General features: G+C 39.8%; 1 protein-coding gene across 2 annotated transcripts in view; it reads right to left on the reverse strand.

Moving 5' to 3' along the window:
• The window catches only part of TSHZ2 (teashirt zinc finger homeobox 2), a 342,078-nt gene that overhangs the window by 300,238 nt on the left and 28,222 nt on the right, over window positions 1–13,618 (reverse strand). The window contains exon 2 of one of the 2 annotated variants that reach the window (XR_006103756.1): window positions 13,393–13,602. The exons of the other annotated variant lie outside the window; for it this stretch is intronic. The gene's annotated coding sequence lies outside the window, so the exon portion shown is untranslated. Of the gene's footprint in view, window positions 1–13,392; window positions 13,603–13,618 lie in introns of those variants that run through there. 2 annotated transcript variants of the gene reach the window in all.

Below are 13,618 nucleotides of genomic sequence, written 5' to 3' on the forward strand. Positions count from 1 at the left end.
CTATCTATCTATCTATCTATCTATCTATCTATCTATCTATCTATCTATCTATCTATCTATCTATCTATCTCTTGTCTTGTATCTCATACTGGGAGAATAGGACTCAGGGGGGAGAGATTTAAACAATCACATCAAAAAGATTGGCTGGCATTTTGTTCTGTATTTATGATATCGTAAATCATCATAAATATTGCAATTGACATTTACAGTTGCAATGACCATGAATGCCCTCCCAAACAGTGTGTCCAGTCCCCTACCACCAGTGAGGCATGGAGCATTTACTTTTTGCACCATTCCTTGCTGGAAAGGAAGGGGCTGGACACATCATTCACCACCTCGAAACTCCTTCAGTTAGTGAGGCTCCCTGGCTTTTATGGTGGTTTTTTTGTGGGGGGAGGGAGGAGGTGCAGATTGGGACAGTTAGCTATAACAAAGGAACTCCATCAATGTCAACAATTCAGGTTCTCGGCTATTAATTTTAAAGAGTTTCTAAAAGGCAGATAATCTATACAGTGAGCCCTTGATAGCCACTGTGCTTTGGTTCCAGGATCCCTGTGCATGCTCAAGTCCCATTATATACAATGGTGTAGTAAAATGGTGTCCCATATATAAAATGGCAAAGTCAGTGTTTGCTTTTTGGATTTTTTTTGGGGGGGGGGAGGGGAGAGAAATATTTTCAAACCATGGATGGTTGAACCTGTGGATACGGAGGGCTGATTGTAATAATGATGATACAAGCACAAATAGAAATGCATCACATCCCAAATAAGAGTCTATCTATATCAGACAATTAAAACCCAAAGGCCTGAGGAAACAGAAAGGTCTTTACTTGTCAGTGGAATGTGGATAGAGAATGAATCAGCCAATCTTCCCATAGCAGGGGAATCCACAGGCTAAGAGAAACCACCAAGAATGCTCTCTCTCATGTCCTTATCAAATGTGGCTATAAATGTCGTGGTGCGATCAACAGAAAAAGTTCCCATGGGATCTTAAAGCTCAGGCAGGTTGATATTGAGAGATATAATCATTGAGATAGTCTGGACAGAAGCTATAGTAATGGTGGGAAGCATGTGAAGATCACAAAGCAGAGTTACTTTGGGACACAGTGACAGGTTAACTCTGCTGCTCTATTTATCAATTTGATGGCAGTTAACAACAACATATATACACTTTCCTGGGACTAGGTCCTATCAATTTGACAAAATTATCTGAGGAGGCCATTTATGCTGTTAAAAAATTGCTCTCATGAACAAGCTATGCAGTGTTTATTATATTAGAGTTTGTGGACATTATTTTTTTGGTTTGATTACTACTTGTAGAATAGGATAGAGGCAGGCTGACTCTAAGCCTGTAACCAGTACTTTGATTCAGTATAAAGATGGGCAGAATGCTTTTCTATATGGTCTGAGTCTGAATCCGATGAATTTGAATCTTTTGCACCATATAATCATAAAATCATAGAATGAATGATGGGGCTCTCCAGATTTTCGAAAGTTAGTCAGATGCAGTAGCAACTTTGGCTCCATTAACTAGAGCCACCTTCCCCAAACTGGTGGTTGTCAGATGTCTTCGACATCTCCACTCCCATCATCTCTAGTCAGTTTGGCCAAAGCCCATGAGATGTAGGAGTAGACAGTTTTCACTGATTTTCTTTTGCATTTTCTAGGTCCACATCCACATTGTTTCCTAAGCTTCCCAACTCTTCAGATAAAAATTTGGATGACAGAGTCTTCTTTTACTACATGTGTACACCTGGTTATTGACAGTCTGCCCCATGCAACTTTGGGTGCAATACTATATACAGAATATATAGTTAAGACATGTTAAGATCAAATAGCTATGTTGTCTTCAGCCTTTAGGAACTTCTATGCCACAACAGCTGAATGTGCACAAGAAATAACATGCAATAAAATACAGAATAATATTGACATAGTTGATATCTGTATTAGGCATGCAATTTATTGGATGGTTAGGATACACTGGTGCTTATTAATTTAAATTGTTGATAAGAAATCTTAGTGTTGACATGCAATGGCATTAATACTTGTTACTAACTGAAACCTAGTATGCAGACAGGCTTTTATAAGTGATCAGAGACATGCCATGCATTTTATAACAGAGTTTTTGACAATGAACATGCAGTGACAGCATATAATAAATGACAATAAGTGGTATTATTTGGCAATTTTGGACAGCTAACAGCTCATGGGATGACATTAGAAAACTGAAATATGTTATAAGGAAACTTTTAAGAAATGCTATTTCACCTGGATTTTGAATTTGTAAGTAAATTTCAAAATGTAAAATTTTATTTCCTTTTTGATGAGTTTATTCAAAACAGGAAAGACAAACACAATATTTGTGAATTTTAAATATGTAGAATTAAGTCCTGTAATTCCAACATAGAACATGCCACATCTATTTTGGAATCCCCACCATGAGATAAAACTGGAGATTTGGCCAGTATGTCTGATGGCTAAATGGCAAGCACCAGAAGGCTCTGATCATGTTTAGAAAAAAAATGTGAAAGGAAAGTTCTGCAAAATGAACACAATGGCAACCTCATTCCCTTCTCTGAGATTCCTGCTTGGTTCCATGGTCATTGGCCTATAGGGTCCCACAGGGTTCAGTCTTGTCCCTTATGATATTTAACATCTACATGAAACTGCTGGGAGAGATTGTCCAGAGCTTTGGGTCAAGCATCACCAATTTACTGTATTTATGATACCAGTTTTAACACTTAACCTAATTCCAAGAAAGCTGTTCCTGTGCTAAACCTGTACCTGGCAGCTGTAATGGATTGGATGAGGACAAACAAATGGAAGCCTAATCCAGACCAGACAGAGGTACTCCTGGTCAGTTGAAAGACAGAGATCTGCAAATAGAAATTCAGTCTCGGTTGGATGGGGGTGCACTGGAAATGCAGGTACTCCTGGATTTAGTTCTGAGCCTGGATGTCCAGGTTTCAGCTGTGGCCAGGAGTGCTTTTGCACAGGTAGAGCTAGTGTGCCAATTGCATCCATTCCTGGAGAAGCTGGATCTGGCCATGATGGTACATGCCTTATATTACTGTTATGCACTTCCTGTGGGTTTTTGAAAAGTGCTCAGAAATTTCAGTCCACCCAAAAAGGTGCAACCAGGGAGCACCCATCTCCCTTGTTGGAATAGCATCATTGACAGCTGGTCCATTTCTGGGCACAATTCAAAGACGTACAGATTAGATCCAAGTTATCTGAATGACCATATCTCCTTTTATAAACCCATTAGAGCTATAAGATTGTCTGGAGAGGTACTTTTTTATAACTCACCACTCTCTCAGACTCATTTGATGGGACCAAGGGAAAAGGCCTTCTCGATGGCTGCTCCCAGACTTTGTAATTCCTTCCCTAGAGAGGCCAGGGTGGTCTCTTCTTTGCTCTCCCACTACCAGCAGGCAAAAACATTGTTGCGCCGTCAGGCTTTTTAAAAAACTAATCAGAATTGGCTGCTAAATGCATCCAGTTTGACGTTCAGTTCTGGGATAATCAAGTGAATCATTTAAAACACACACTCAGCTCTTTGATGGGACAATTTTTGAGTGTGACGAAAGCAAATGAAACTGTTGCTCCTGCACTACACCACTTATATCTTGGGACCAGCAGCTACAACTGTTACCCCTAACAGAGCCAATCTTGCAAATAATTACAAAATAATTGGTGTGGAGGATGGGGGGACTCAGACACATTGTGAATTGAAATGGCATGATATCTCTTTTTTGGGCCCTTGACAAACTTGCAGGAGATGAAATTAAATCAAACAAAGAGTCATTCAACTCTCTCTTGGACATTAAAGGATTAAAATAACAGCTGGTGTATTATTATTTTTTCTTCTTGTGCAAATCAATCCCTCTTGTTGTATTCAGAAGCTGCAGGTTTGAAATCCCCAAGCTGCCAATTCAGAGGGGATTAGAGATCACTGTCACGTCTGAAATCTTTGGCTTGCAATGAACTTATCATTGTGGGATACATTTACAAAGACATTTTCAACCTGTGCTCAAGAACTACATGGGTGGCTGGGGGTGAGGTGGGGGAGCAGCCGGATGCACCTGTACAGTCACAATCAAATGTATCTGCAGCTGGAAAAGTGACATTTGCAGCACTTTTGGTGACCTCTTCCCACTGGTCTGCCCCTTGTGGCTAGTCCAGCCTCTCAGATAAGGAAAATGACATCCTATGTGTGATTCATTCATCAGCTACAGGCTCAGTGTCATCACCAGGCTAAGTATTCAGAGTCAGAATGTCTGAGTACAGAAATACAGATGTAATCACAGATTGTTGTTATTTTACACACACGCACACACACACACCAGGCATGAATGTAAACAGGCTTGCTACTGCCTGCCAATTATTGTTATGAGGAGTCCCTTGGGTCTACAAACTAGCACATGAAGCAAGCTGGGCTCTTCTGGGAGAAATAGGGAGACTGGAGACCATTTTAACCCATTGTTGTGCGGTGTGTTGTTCACTGATGTGCATTAGAACTCAGTTGGGTTGCTTTCAGGTGAGATAACCCTGGCTTGCTGCATTGAAATGTTTGCTTGTTTGTGTTTTATTGTTAAAGACCACTTTCCTTTGGGAATATTCTTTGGGAACACATGCTGAGAATTAGTAGGAGGACTAGAACTGTGAAGGCCCACAAAAAGAAAAAAAATTCAGAGGGGAAAAATAAATATTTCTCCTCATTTCCCCCACTACACTCCCTTTCTTTCTACAAAATATGGAAAATAGATGATTGCTTTTAAAAAATCTATCACTTCTAAAACCTATACAACAGGTAAACTTTAAGGTAAGTCTATGTACTATATCTTTAATCATCATATTTCCTGATCTTGATTTCCTTTTTTCACCCCAGAAAAGGGGTCATGTAGTGTGTGATCCTCCAGGGCCACATTTTGTCCCCTCTCCATGTGCTAGGAAATGTACCCTCAAGTGATGGCTTTTGCCCATTTAAGCTCAAGTACTCCAACAATATTTATCCATCCAGGAGCAAAAATAAAGGAGATTTGTTTACAGAAGAGTGGAGATACTATCAAATTATCTCTGCCACTCTTAAAATATGACATGTGTCTTCTCTCAAATGCTGAAAGGCAATATTCCAAAGAAATGGTGTAGAAATCAGAGACAATATCAAATAAACTCCAAAGCATAGCCAATCTCTCTTGCTAGAAATTGCAATGAGACTCACACTTTTCACACGCCCAGTTTAAACATCTCAGAAGAATGTTTGGACGGAGTGGCACCAAAATGGATCATAAAGGTGCCTCATATAAGGACGATTAATAAGGTCACTTTATTTTGCTCCTTGTAAGAAAAAAAGAAGTGCACAAAGAGTTCTTTAAAAGAGTGGCATGATTTGTTCCATACTTAAAGAAATTTTGGCAACAGAACAAATGTAAAAAAACCCACAAAAACCCAACAAAGATTGGCAATGGTGTAAAATGCCAGGATCAAGAAAGCATAATCATGAATGGCAGGGAGTTGAACTGGATGGCCCTTGTGGTCTCGTCCAACTCTATGATTTTATGAATCTATGAAATCTAAAAATACAACAATCTCAGGCTAAAAACCTATAATGGGTTTTACTGAATTGTTAGCATGCACAGAATTGTGCTAGACATTATATTTAAGTAAATATTTTAAGACACCACACACTGATATGAAGGAATGGGTTTCTCATTTTAATCTTCAGTGAACAAGACAGAATGCTTAAAACATTTTATCCAATCTGGTGCCCTCTAAATGTGTCAAACCACAACCTCTATCCCCTTTCCATGGTCACTATTGGAAATTCCCAATTAATATTTTCCTTTCCCTTAGTTGAGGGAGGAGAGGCTCCCACATACTAAAAGAGGAGGATTCCAGTATCAGCAAATTCAGTTTTTGCCCCAAACTTAGGAAGGCTTGTGGGGCCCATGTGGGGCCCAGGGGCTGTATGTAGTTTGTAGATCCAGAGTGGTATAGTGATTTGAGCATTGGATACTGAGTCTGGAGACAAGGTTTGATTCCCCTCTCAGCCATGGAAATCCACTGGATGATCTTGGGCAAGTCATACACTCTCAGCCCTAGAAAATAATACATTCACCTTAGGGTTGCCATAAGTCAGAAATGACTTGGGGGCACACAGGAACAACAATGTGATTTGTAGGCTCCAGCACATTGCCTATATCTGCTATGTGCTAGTGTGTTTGTGTATGTGTAAGAGAGAGAGAGTGCCTGTGAGGATGTGTGTGCCTGCATGCATAGTCTTCCCACTGAATGGGACAAGTGCGAAACCTTCTGGGCAATTGTGAACCTCACTTCCAGTTCTTGATCTCGAACAGCAGATTTCTGTGAGTAAGAAATTGTCTGTCAATTAGAATTATAATGAGTTCTAATAGTATGCCAATTTGTTCAATATTAGAAATTCCCCTCTCTAAACTAAAGACTTCAACCATTTCACACAATAATAGTTCTCACTCACAATAGTAGTTCTCAGGCAGAATAATCAGTTATGTATTTTAGGTACAATTACCAGATTGACATAGGAAAAAGAAAGCAGGTAAGCTTAACACATTTGCTTTGTCTGTGAGAATTAGGATTTTTTAGTGCAAAGAAAAATACAGATTCTTTGGTACAAAAAAAATGTAAATCCTTATGAATGGACCCAAAGGTATGACTCCATCAAATATATAGGCTGACAGAACAGACTCTGAGAGCCAGCATGGTGTAGTGGTTAGATTGCTGGATTGGGACGTGAGGTATTCAGGCTGGTGGCACTAAGAACTTTGAAATGCACACTCAAAACCCATGAAGTTCCATCAGAGCTGCTCTTTAGGAGGACAAATCAGGTGAATGCAACAGTCAGGAGTGCCTATTATCAGCTGTGGCTGATAGGTCAGCTGTGCCCTTTCCTGGAAGTCAGGGACATTGAGACTGTAGTACATGCACTGGTAACCTCACATCTTGATTTCTGCAATGCATTCTACATGGGGCTACCCTCGTGCTTGGTCCGGAAACTTCAATTAGTTTAGAACATGGCAGCCAGACTGGTCTCTGGTACATCCAGAAGAGACCATATAACACCGATCTTAAGATCACTCCACTGGCTGCCCATCAGTTTCCAGGGCCAGTACAAGGTGTTGATTATTACCTTTAAAGCCCTAAATGGCTTGAGCCCAACCTATAATCCTCCTCGCACACTTAGATCCTCAGGGAGGAATTGGTTACAGTCTTATAAAATAAGGTCATCCATGACCTCCCAAGTGACCTTCTCAGCTATTGTGCCCAGATTTTGGAATGGCCTGCTAGATGAGATCCATCATATTACCACCCTAAACAGCTTTTAAAAAGCTATAAAGACGGATCTCTTCCGGCAGGCCTTTCCTGATTAATTCCCCGGCTACCAGAAGTAAAATCTAACTGCCAACTCTGACTTCACCACAGTCACAATCTATTGGTTATTGTATTGTTTTTAGGTATGTTTTAAAACATTGGTTTATTGTATTTTTGGGGAGGGGGAGGATTGAAGGTTTTAGATTGTATATTTAAAAAAATATTTTATTAAATTTGAGGGAGGGAGCTGGAGCAGGGGACAGGTGGAAAAGAGAACAATAGATGCCTACAAAATCTCATCTCACATCTCCTGCATGACAGGAACATTATTAGATTTTATACAACTCACATCTAGGCTATTTGAAGGATATATCTTCCTATATCAACCTGCCCTGGCCCTAAGATATTGCACTTAGGCAAAAACAAAACAAACAAACAAAAAACAAACAAAAAAAAAAACCAAAAAGAAGAAGAAGAAGAAGAAGAAGAAGAAAAAGAAGAAGAAGAGAAAAGAAAAGAAAAAGAAATACATAGATATAGGGGGGGGGGGTGTAACTGGCCTAAGGAGAATACATGTGAAGGGGTTACAAGAATTCTAGTAGACCTCAAGTCGAACATGAGTCAACAGTGTGATGTGGCAGCTAAAAAGGCCAATGCAATTCTAGGCTGCATAAATAGAAGTATAGTGTCTATCAAAGCAAGTAATAGTGCCATTCTATTCTGCTTTGGTCAGACCTCACCTGGAATACTGTGTCCCATTCTGGTCACCACAATTCAAAAAGGATGTTCACAAGCTGGAGTGTGTCCAGAGGAGGGTGATCAGAATGGTGCAGGGTGTGGAGACCATGCCCTATGAGGAGAGGGTTAGGGAGCTTGGTATGTTCAGCCTGGAAAAAGGTTAAGAGGTGATATGATAGCCCTGTATAAGTATTTATTATTATTATTATTATTATTATTATTATTATTATTATTATTATTATGCTTTATTTATATAGCGCTGTAAATTTACACAGCACTGTACATACAATATTTTAATTAGACGGTTTGAAGGGGTGTCATATTGAGGATGGAGCAAGCTTGTTTTCTGCTGTTCCAGAGAATAGGACCCAGAACAATGGATATAAGCTACAGGAAAAGAGACAGTAGCTCAATATTAGGAGGAATTTCTTGACAGTAACAGCTATTCAACACTGGAACAAATTCCATTGGAGTGTGGTAAAGTCTCCTTCTTTAGAGGTCTTTAAACATAGGCAGCATGTCTAAATGGAATAGTTTTGATTTATTTTTTTCCAATGGGAATCTGGATAATTCTAGATAGCTAAGAGATATAATTTGTTGAAATATAAGTGTGAAGGGGTAAAATGTTGAAAATGGAATTGTTTAATGTGTAATCTATATGTCATATTTTATTATCAATAAACAAATAAAAGGTGGTGGGGGGGAACATAGGCTGGATGACCATCCATTAGGAGTGCTTTGACTGTGTCTTTCTGTGTGGCAAGAGATAGGACTTGATGGACCTTGTGGTCACTTCCAACTCTATGATTCTAAAATCCAAAGGTCTTTCTGCCGCCACCTCAGATTTGTTTGGTGGGAACATGGGGAAGATCTTTCTCAGCCACTGCTGTCAGGCATTGAAACTCTCTCCCCAGGAAGCCAGGCTGACTCCTTCCTTGTTCTCATTCTATCTGCAAGTAAAAAGTCTTACTTTTTAGGCATTGCTTTTTAGTAATTGACTGAGAGAGCTTTTAATGGTGTCTTCTGCTGATTTTTATCCTTTGTCTTTCATTGATGCTGTGTTAAAGGATTTTAACTCTATGTAGTGTTTAACTGTATTTTATCAACAGCTTTATATACATTTTATGTATCCTGTGAAGTAAATAACTATTTTTCATTGTAAACATTCAGGGATAATCATCTTGGTCATATAGCAAATCCAATAACATAACAAGTGATAGTTTTTACCTATAAAGCTCTATATGATTTATGTCCAGGTTATTTGAAGGAATGTATCCCCCTATATGAGTCCATTAGGGTTTTAGGATCATCTGTAGAAGACCCTCTCTCTGCCCCACCACCTTCTCAGGATCATTTGGTTGGAACAAGGGAAAGGGCCTTCTTGGTGACTGCTCCCAGGCTTTGGAGCTTCCTTTGTAGAGAGGCTAGAATGGTCCTATCCTTGCTCTGCTTCCTTTAGCAGGTAAAAACAATTTTGTACTGTCATGCTTTTTCACAAACCGATGAGAGCTGCCCATTGTGAAACCTTCCTCTGCTTTCTCTTGCTGCTCCTGCTGTTTCTGTCACAACTTCTTCACTCACATTTTTGGTGAATAAACCTTTGGAAAGGGGAGCAAACATCGCCTGAGCTGTCTATGAAGTATCGTGAGGAGGGGGAGGTGGTGTTGGTGGTGGTAACGGCAGTGGTAGTGGTTTCTCAGTGCCAGCAGCTCATGCCAGCAGTAATAAAAAGAATAGGGCAGTGACTTGATTTTACTAGAAGGTCTCGATGTACCTTTGATCAACCTGTTGTGTAGCAAGGAATGTATTGCCCTAATAGGATACTGGCCTAGATGTTTAAGTGTCTTTCGTCAAACGTAACATACATAAGGTCTTTTGATGACCTAAATTCATGGAATAAATCATGAACACATAAAATAGAAATGTGCATGGGAACAATAGAGACAACTGGAGGAGCAAGACCATTACAGCCATTGGTTTTGAATCCATTCTTTGAAAAAATGGTTTCAACCTGATCAGGAGGCATTTAAACTCTCTTAGGACTCAGCTAAATTATCCAAGCTAAAGAGAGTTGGACAGGAAGGTTACACCTAGATGCCAAGGTGATGGGCACTTTAGAAATGAGATAGATTAGATAGATTAGATAGAAAGACAGGCCTAAATGTCCTACTGAGCACTCATTTGTCTGACAGCCTGGAAAATGCCAGCATTCCCAGGATCCAAGCGGAAATAGAAAATTGCATTTCCACTGTAAAATGCACAGTGTGCCTTGATAATGTCAGTTGCACTATGTAAAAGCAAAGCAGTTAAGTCCCAGAGCAATGTGAAATACAATAAGAAAAACTCAACAGTCCCTGCACAGCTGATCCACAGAAACCTCTGAGCTGTTCCTTTTTTTCAACCTCTCGATAACAGCGATTCAGCAAAGTGATGTGACCTGTTCACACTTTGACACGCTAATTTTTCTTTTGCCTCCGTCCCACCAAAATGCTACGCTGTCCACCTCACATTGTTGTGCTAACATATTTTTCTTCATATCTAAATCTTCTATCTATGTATACCTGCCAAGGCTGTGAGGTTTCTTTTCTTTCTTTTTAATTATTCCCATCCTGTATGTGTGTGTGTATGTTTGGGGAGTGGAAAGAGGGAGAGGGAGAGAGAGCAAGTTGAACTCACATGTATATCTGGCCTAAAACAGAACACTTACAGTACTAAGCTGATGCCTACCAGTTCCAAACATTTCTCATGTTTCTGCAGACCATTCATCTGGATATGTAGATATTACCCCTCAGTCCAACTATGAACTCTTTCCCTTTCACCTTTCTATTTCAGTTAGCTCTGTAAGCTGGGTGTTGGAGTGAGTCTATCTCATATATATTTTTGTTGTGTTTGCATATTCTTCCCTAATATAGATTATTATGTCTGGAGTCTGCCTCAGTCAGTACCAAGATATAAGATATAGGATGGGGGACACCTGGCCTAGCAAAATGACATGTGAAAGAAATCTAGGAGTCCTAATAGACCACAAATTGACCATAAGTGAACAGTTAGATGCGGTAGCTAAAAAACCCAAATGTGATTTTAGGCTGCATCAATAGAGGTGTAGTGTCTAGATAAAGGGAATTAATAGTGCCACTTGATTCTGGTTTGGTCAGACCCCACCTGGATTACTGTGTCCAGTTCTGGGCACCACAATTCAAAAAGGATGTTGACAAGTTAGAGCATGTCCAGAGGAGGGCCCTTAAAATGGTTATGAGTCTGAAAACCATGCCTTATGAGGACAGACCTAGTGAGTTGGGTATGTTTAGCCTGGAGAAGAGATGGCTGAGAGGTTATATAATAGCCCTGTTTAAGAATGAAAAGGTGTCACATTTGAGGATGGGGTAAACTTGTTTTCTGCTACTCCAGAGGCTAGAACATGGAACAATGGATGCAAGCTACAGGAAAAGAGATTCAACCACAACATTAGGAAGAACTTCCTGACAGTAAGAGCTGATCAACAGTGGAACACTCTCCACTGGAGTGTGGTGGAGTCTCCATCTTTTGAAGGCTTTAAACAACATCTCTTGGGGATGCTTTGATTGTGAGTTCCTGCATGACAGGACTGGATGCCCTTGTGGTCTCTTCCAACTCTATGATTCGAAGATAGTTGGTGCTTTGATCTTGACATTACTCCCCATCTTACAAAGCCAAGACAAATTTCCCCATCTTACTAAAGTTAGACTGCTACTAGTGTGGAGGCTATCCAAGCCTGTGCATCATTGTGGGGGTAACACTACATCATCATCATCATCCACTATATTATTATTATTATTATTATTATTATTATTATTATTATTATTATACACTACAGGTACAGAATCCTTTTAGCCCGTAGGATTGTACCTAGTGGCAGTTGGAGAGGGGTAAAACACATATGTACAAATGCATATGAACAAACAAACTCTCTCATACACATATTTCAGATAAGAGATGTGCCAGCTGTGCCCATTCCTGAAGATGTTTCTGGCTACAGGAATATTTGCCTTGATTACATCTTATTTGGATTACTATAATGCCCTCTGAGTGGGGCTACCTTCTAATCGAGAAGTTTAACACTACAGCATCCATGAACAGATTTGCCAGGTCCTATGTCACAGTTGAACAAATTCTAATCTAGCATAGCCATACAGAACAATCTCTTTTCTAATTGATATGACCCTGTTGAGGAGCCATCATAGTGTATTGGTTTAAATGTCAGAGTAGGATTCCAGATCAGAGTTCAAATCCTCACTTAGCTATGAAAACCCACTGGGTGACCTTGAACAAGCCATGCTCTCTCAGCCTAAGAGGAAGGCAGTGGCAATCACCCTCTGAAGAAATCACATTAAGGAAACCCTGTAATAGATTGACTTTAGGGGTGCCAGAAGATGAAAATGACTTGAAGTCATAAAACAGCAGCAGCAACAACAACAACATGTCCCTATGAGGCCCTTCAGTTATCCATTTCTCATACTTTCTGCTCTCAGAAGTCTCCCACTCACTTAGAAGACTGTATCCATCCTAGGAAGGCTTGAGGAATCTGATAGTTGTGAGTTCTGAGATAAACTGGCCTAATGCATGCCTCCTGCACTACTGCATGGTGCAGAATATCGATGTTCATTGCATTCTTTACTTCTCCAAATGCTGTGATTCATTTCCTGGCTCAAAAATAAATTAGCACATATGTTTAAAAGTGCAATTCAGGATAAATACATATGTGGGAATAAAATATGTCTACAAAGGCATATTTCCCACAGAAAGTATGTCCCAAAATAGTATTTAAATACCCATTGAAATGGCTATTTTGTGCATCCTGAAAATAAAATAAATTCATGCCGAAATTGGATGGAACATCCAACAAGGGCACACATGCAAGTCACACATTTCTGAAATGGTCTGTATATTGTTGGATGCTTCTGGGATTCAAAAATCTGTCAGCATCATTTTTTCTGCGTTTGATTTTAAAAGCAAAAACCAAAAACCTTAAGTCCCTTCTGCTCCCAGTACAAAGAATTTGCAAACTATTACATTTTCTACAGAAACCAATCAAAACACAGGGACATCTGTACTGTATTTAAGGTGGATGGGTTTCAGCATTGGCAGGAAAGTTGGTATCAATTTTGCCTACTTACAGGTTTTTGTACTAGGAAGGCAAATGACTTGTCTTATCCATTATCATTTAAATATTCTTACATATGATGACTCCTCTCACAAGCACAACATGTACTAAGAGTTGCCCTCCATGTTTTCAGTATAACATACTCCCATACAAGTATTCATAGGATACATTTCAGGAAGCTTTTATTATTCTTGTGGGAATTCCTGAAGAAGTTCAGTTGCATAGGAGTCTTGTTGGCATATTTTTTGTCAGGTCACTTCTGGGGCGGTCAGCATCCCATAACTAGTTAACTCCCTCTGATTCAGTAGGTGCTGCTGTTCTCAGAATGAACAGGACCATGTTGTCGCTGCTTCCATAGAGGTGGGAAAGATGAACCTCAGGACAAAACCAA

Source organism: Sceloporus undulatus, chromosome 4 (genome assembly GCF_019175285.1).
Source record: "Sceloporus undulatus isolate JIND9_A2432 ecotype Alabama chromosome 4, SceUnd_v1.1, whole genome shotgun sequence".
NCBI lineage: Eukaryota > Metazoa > Chordata > Lepidosauria > Squamata > Phrynosomatidae > Sceloporus > Sceloporus undulatus.